At 39.7% G+C, this 6760-nt stretch overlaps 1 protein-coding gene across 5 annotated transcripts in view; it reads left to right on the forward strand.

The window, feature by feature from the left end:
• PLAGL1 (PLAG1 like zinc finger 1) overlaps nucleotides 1–6760 on the forward strand; it is a 48393-nt gene that overhangs the window by 10305 nt on the left and 31328 nt on the right. The gene's annotated exons all lie outside the window — the stretch shown is intronic.

The raw sequence follows: 6760 nt of genomic DNA on the forward strand, positions 1-6760 counted from the left end.
CCCTTCATAGGAAAGAAATAACCATCAGACTTCCCCTGCCATGGGCTGAGTTTCTTTAGTGAGGCATGTTCCCTTAGATACTTAGTTTTTTTTTTTAAAAGTAATCTCTATATCCAAGGTCAGGCTTTAATTCACGATCAAGAGTCACATGCTCTACCAACTGAGCCAGCCACGCACTCCCTCCCTTAGATACTCTTAAGGGTTTTTCCCAACTTTTAACTTCTGAGATAAACGGTAGTGAAGGAAAAAATACATACTTTTTTTAGTGTTAATAGGCTACAGATTAACATGCACTTTTAAACTGATGTATTATATAGTAAGTAATACAATGTAAGAATAAGCAGTAATTTAAAAAATCACAGAACTGTAGAATTAGAAGGATCTGTAAGTGGTGTTCAAACAACAGTGGCCTCAACTCTCTGCCTCTTTTAATATCAAAACTTTGGGTAAAAATTTTTTTTTTTTTTTTTTTTAGGGGACATCCATTTAAGTTTGCAAATAACGAAACAGTGCATGAGAAGTAAGCCACTGGAAGACATATTCAGGGTTCAGAGAAAATTACATCAAGCTCAGGGACAGTCACTAACATTATAGATGTGATTTTGTACTAGGTAAAAGGTTGGGTGTATGTCACCTTCTCTCCAAAGCCTTTTCTGGCTTTCCCAGACTTAGTGGCCTCTGTCTTCCCACAGTCTTCTGTACACTGTGTACTGGAGCATCTACATACTACCAACTATTGATAGGGTGTCATGGAAAATGAGACCAGGAGAAAAAAAGTTTGCCATTTACCACTGGCCGTCTTTGTGCTAAAAAAGTTCATCTGTTTTCTTCTAGTGAGTAGCGTGAGGGTCAAATGAAATAACATACGTAGTCTTTGAAAACTTTAGCGCACTAGCTCCATGCAACAAAATATTCCTATTATATATTTTTCCTTTTCATGTGGCAACTGCGAATTTCTGCCTAGCAGACATATATTCCTGCTTCAGGTAGGTAATGGCAAGAAGCAAAGCTGATAGCACAGAAAAACCACATGGCTGCTTTATAACAAGGGGCGCCTGGGCGGCTCAGTTGGTTAAGCTACTGCCTTCGGCTCAGGTCATGATTTCAGGGTCCTGGGATCGAGCCCCACATGGGGCTCCCTGCTCGGCGGGAAGCCTGCTTCTCTCTTTCCCACTCGCCCTGCTTGTGTTCCCTCTCTCGCTGTCTCTCTCTCTGTCAAATAAATAAATAAAATCTTTAAAAAATATATATATATATAACAACCAGGGATTTTCCCTCAGTCAGCTTTTTAAAAAAGACAATTCAATTAGTGTTTCTATTTTGTGTAGTAGCTTATCTTTTATGACAGTGATCTGGATTTATTAGTTGGCCACCTTAAAATATTAGACTCGAGTGGTAAATTTTTAGTGTTCAAGAGAACCATGTCATCCAGAGGCTGAAAGTTACATTTGATGTCTTTTTATTGAAAAAGAAACCTGTTTTTCCCTTTTAACAAGTTTTACATTGGTTTGATTTTCAATACCAATGATAATAGCTACCACGATTAAGCATTTATTATATGCTAACACTGCTTTAGGTGCTTTATGCAAGTTATCTAATTTGATCCTTCCCAAACCTTGCCAGAGAAGATACTATTCCTCCTTTACAGATGAGGAAACTGAGAGTCTGAAAATATTAATAGCTTAATTTACAAAATTACTAAAAGATGACACTAAAATTTCAATATGGATCTGACACCAGACTCCATAGTCAAGCACTGCGTCCTTGGATGAGAGGTATAGTGCATTGGGCTTAGGAGTAGATTGATTATTTAATAGAGTTAAGGTGAGGGACATTCAGTGAATAATTATATGCACACATGGTAGTTAGGTACTGCACAGGATTGAAAAACAGAATACTAAAGTTGTGGCTCTGCTACTTACAAGTTCTGAGACTTTGGCAAATCAGTTTATTACCCTTCTTAAGCCTGTTTTCTTTCAAAAATAGAAACTAGTAAAACTACCTGTCCCAGGTGGTTGTGGTGAAGATCAAATTGAAGTTTCTAAGGGCCTTAAATCGTTCTGAAAGGGGCACCTGGGTGGCTCAGTTGGTTAAGCATCTGCCTTCGGCTCAGGTGATGATTTCAGAGTCGTGGGATCGAGCCCCACAGAGGGCTCCCTGCTCAGAGGGGAGCCTGCTTCTCCCTCTCCCTCTGCTGCTCCCCCTGCTTGTGCACACTCTCTCTGACAAAATCTTTTTTTAAAAAACCCACAAAAAATAAATAAATGCTTTTGAAAGGGTATATAAATGAATTGATAAGTATATGTCGTCATTCGCCATAGCCTTTCCTTAAGTAGTAAATTTTCTCAGTGCTTTTAAAAAATGATTGGATTTATAGAAACTTCGTGAGTTTCCAGAGCCCCTCTATTGAATTAGAGTGATCTATCAGGTAAGAAGTTCTATTCCTAAGACTAGTGTTCTTCGATGAGATACTTTGTTTTTGAGGAATGGTTATTTCACAATACCTTGTAAAGGAATTCTTGACAGATATTTCTGTCTCCATTTTGGAAGAGTAGAAACACAGAGAGGCCCAAAGTGGATCGGTGCCAGAGTCAGCTTTGAGGTTCCTAATATAACTGTCACACTGCGTCTACTAGGAAGCTACCTTTCCCGTGCCGTGTAGACTTCTGTAATTTCTAAGCTCATTTCTGTCCCGACTTGAGAGTAAGTGCAAGTCTTCTTGAGGGCTCTTTGGTTCTGTGTACAAAATGACATCTTTAGCAGTCAAATGAATAATCAGTGAATGGATCCCCCAGGTTATACTGAAGCTATTAAGATGTGCACGTGGGATGGTTGTGTTCTGTGTCAAGGAATGAGTTCTCCATGCCTTTCATTCCAATATTGTTTATTTTCTTTTTGGTTTAGGAATTTTCAAATTTAACCCATCCACTCCCATGTTTCCTCAGGATTAGTGACAGAAGTGGAATGGAGGACAATAAAATAAATGCATTTTGTTACAGGCTTTCTTGAAGGTTGCGTCAAAGAAGCAGCTCAGAATTTGGAGGAGACTTGAGAAACCTTTTGGTCAAATCAGTTCAGTGTAGGTAACCAGTCGGGAGAATCCATCTTCTTTCCTAGCCCCTCATGCTCCCCCTCCCCCTGGCTAACCCTCCTCACCCCACAAAGCTGCGCACAGCTCATTCACACACAGACTATCATTTAGAGGTCTGGGTCGCCAGTGTGGGTGCTCACCTGGTTCACACCAAAAGCTAACCGTTCTGTCTCCGTTCACGTTTTTGTTCCGCAAACAGAATCTACGCAGACTGGCTCTCTTTTGGTTGTGTGGCCTTCCCTGGAAATCAGGCCTTGAAGGAAGCCCTAGCGATTACAGCCGTAAATTCATCCTCCGGTGGTAGTGTGCGGGGTGTGAACTGAGAAGGGCTGCCCGCATCGCCATGCTCCTATCATCATTAGAACGATTAGGTTGAGAATAAAGTGTCCCGAGCTTTTGGGTACGGTGACACTAAAGAAATTGCAGATTAAGTGAGACCATTGCTCGCGGAATTGCAGGACAGAACAAGAAAGGGAGAGTGAGCCGGCGAAGTTTATTTATGGAATGTCAGGGGGCCATGGAGGCCCAGCAGGCCCTAGAAGTGGAGGGCTTCCCTGGGTGCTTGTTTTTTCCCTCTGACCTTGGATGAACTAGCGAGCAGTATATTATGCCGGCCGATTGTGCTGGTTTGTCATGGTTAGCATTCTGGACTGTCCCTGGAATGTAGGAAACGGATGAATTTGAATTGAACCATGAGGTGGTCTGCCGGGCCCTCTCCTTGTCTCAAGGAAACCTGTCGCTGTTTGTCTGGGCCTGGCCTGATGGAAGCAGTGGAGGGAAAGAGAGGTGGGCCTTTGATCTCTTTGTTGCAGCTGCTCCCTGGGAACTCGCTGAAATCAATGCCCTGTTTTCCTGAAGGAATGAATGGCTCTGCCTAACTAGCTTTGTGAAGCTGTGGGGGAATTCGCTGCCTCTGTTTATTGACAGCTGAAAAGGAGCACATGGGGTGGAATGGACCTTCTTGTGAAAACCAGGCACAGGGAAAATTAGACCTCAATTTAACACAGAGGAATTTGGAAATTCACCCCAAAGGAGACGGTGGTTTCTCATGCTTACATTAGAATTACTCAAGTTTGGGGCTAGTGTGTAATGAACAATGGGGGTTCTGTCACAACTGTGTTATAAGTAGGAATATGGTATGCATAATAAATGATGCTAAGTAGAAGTTGATTCAACACCCTCCTTCTATTTTAAACACAAAAGGAGAGAAAGACAAATATTAACCATGATATAATCAAGTGATTCTTTTTATTTTTGCATTAAGAAGAAAAAAAAATTGATACTTAAAATGAGCATTATTAATGTACTATTACTAAATGTCAAGAATGTCATTCATTTATGTTTCAAAACATCTTTGAACTTTGTATCTAAATTTCACTCATGCGAACTATTCCTGCCATTCTGAATAGTGTGTGTTGTATGGGAATATTATAATACGGTTATTTTTAAAAACTTCTCTTCTTAGGACATTGTAACTGAAAGGCTATGCCAAGCATAAATGAAACTGGCTAATAGAACATTTTATCCCTTGCCATTAACACAGTTCATAAATCCTAAAATTACTACCTTACTTTTGAGAACACGGTACAGAAAAAGTCTTGAGTTTATCACAAGGAAACATCACCATACCTTCTTTTACATCTCCCCTCACTTGCTTGATTTCCCAGGAAGAATTTATAGCTTCTTCCTTTGGCCCCAAGCCCTTTGTGCACACCTCTATTATAGCACTTAACACACTGCCCTGTAGCTCTTTGTTTAGGTGTATTCTTTTAGCTGGAAGTAAAGCAGCTGTGGCGGATTCATTTTTATATCTCCAAGCCCAGCAAAGCTCTTGGCTCAGTGAATGCGAGCTGCCTGAATGGGGATTGATAGCTCCCTGTACATTACTTTGAATGTAATTACTTATCCAGGCTTCAACTGCAAATACTACATTTTAGGAAAACCTGATTGATCTATTGTTACCTGACTGGTGCTATAGCTTTTAAAAATCTATTCTTTATGGAGAATCATTAAACAATTTTTTTGATTTGGCAAGTTTGTTGAGCAGTCCATCAGCCTCTGAACAGGAAGCATAAAAAAGTGGATGGCATTGTCCTTTTTAAATCTAAATTCTGTTCTCCAATATTCTTTCCTAAAATTAAATCTCAACAGTGTTTAGATATTTCCAGTTCGACGAAAAAGCTTTTAATTTAGAGTTTTGTAGACTTTCACTTGACCAGATTTACTGATTGAGATGGATAAAGCTTCCATTTTACATCAGTTAATTCTAGGATGTAATGTTAAATAATGCAAAACAAAACACCCTTTGACAATTTCTTTAACCAGATTTACCACTACTGTATGTTATGAGCCCCTTATCAAAGGAAGTAAACACCTTCACTTGTCAGTGAAAAGTGTAAGGGAAATTTTTAGTCTAAAGGACTAACTACTGTGATTTCAAAGGACCCTAGAACAAGCCCAATTCTGGGCTATTCTCAAGTTAAAACCTATTTCTTTTTAAGCCACAGCTTTAAGTGGGAAATAGTTGTCAACATTCTTTGGGAAACAACATCTTAAAGTTGTAATGGAAAATTTTAGTAAAGGGGGGGTAAGTAAGCACAGAAATACAGTGACTGGCTAATATTTTACTCTCCATGATATTTTTGTTTTTACCACCAAGATTATTTTTAAAGAAATCTATTTGGTCGCCTGTTTTTGATTAAAGGTAAGGGTGAAGTTTAAAATACAGGTTTGCAAATGTGTGAGTTTTGATAGGACTCTTGTAGAGGAATGGGGTGTTTGTATGCGTCATACAAATGTAGTAGATTCAGCAGTTTGCAAATCTGGTGAGATTTCAGATTTCTTAGGAAATAGGAAAATTACCGTGACCTTGATCATCGATAGACTCTCGCCCCCATAAGTACTAACTTTTAGATAAGAACGCAGTAAGCATAGCATTTAGGTTTTATAACTTGGTTGCTCTACTCTCCGTTTCTGGAAGTAATTTCATGTGACATCATACCAAAGTAGGGAGGGGTGGAGGGTGGAAGGAAGTGTAGGAAATCAAACCACACTTTTTCGTTTTAGCAGTGAGGCATATCTTTGTCTACATTGATAGAAAGAACTACATACAGGCCAAGGAAGTAACTTCAGTTAAAAACCGTGTTATTGCTATGTCTGTTGAATCAGATAACTCCAGCTCCATGATCCTCCATAAAAGAGCCTTTTCTCAGGACCAAAGACTGCTATAATATCCAAGAAGAATCAGGTCAAATGCTTTAAGAGTTGAACCTTCAAAATAGGTTTAGGGATCAACATATATGAGGTGTTTGTATTTGTGTGTGTGTTTATCTCCATCAGCAAACTTCCTTGTAGAAAGACACCAGATACTTCCCTCTCAGATGGCTTCCCGTCCATCCAGACTGACCAAATAAAGCAGCCCTACTACCCGCTTATCTAGTCATTGAAAGGGAAACATCCTCCTTATTCATTAGATTGAATTACAGGAAAGTCTGTTCTGAAATATAGATTTATAATTACCTTCACTGGGTGTGCTTACTGTCAACAAGTTCTGCCTCTCAGGCTACTTTTCTCACAGTAGCCTTGTCTTTGGGGGAAAAAAAACCGCAGTGAAGCAAAGGAGTTTTGTTGGTTTGGTTTGGTTTTTTCGTGGGTTTTTTCCCCCCCCCC

Source organism: Neomonachus schauinslandi, chromosome 8 (assembly GCF_002201575.2).
Source record: "Neomonachus schauinslandi chromosome 8, ASM220157v2, whole genome shotgun sequence".
Lineage (NCBI taxonomy): Eukaryota > Metazoa > Chordata > Mammalia > Carnivora > Phocidae > Neomonachus > Neomonachus schauinslandi.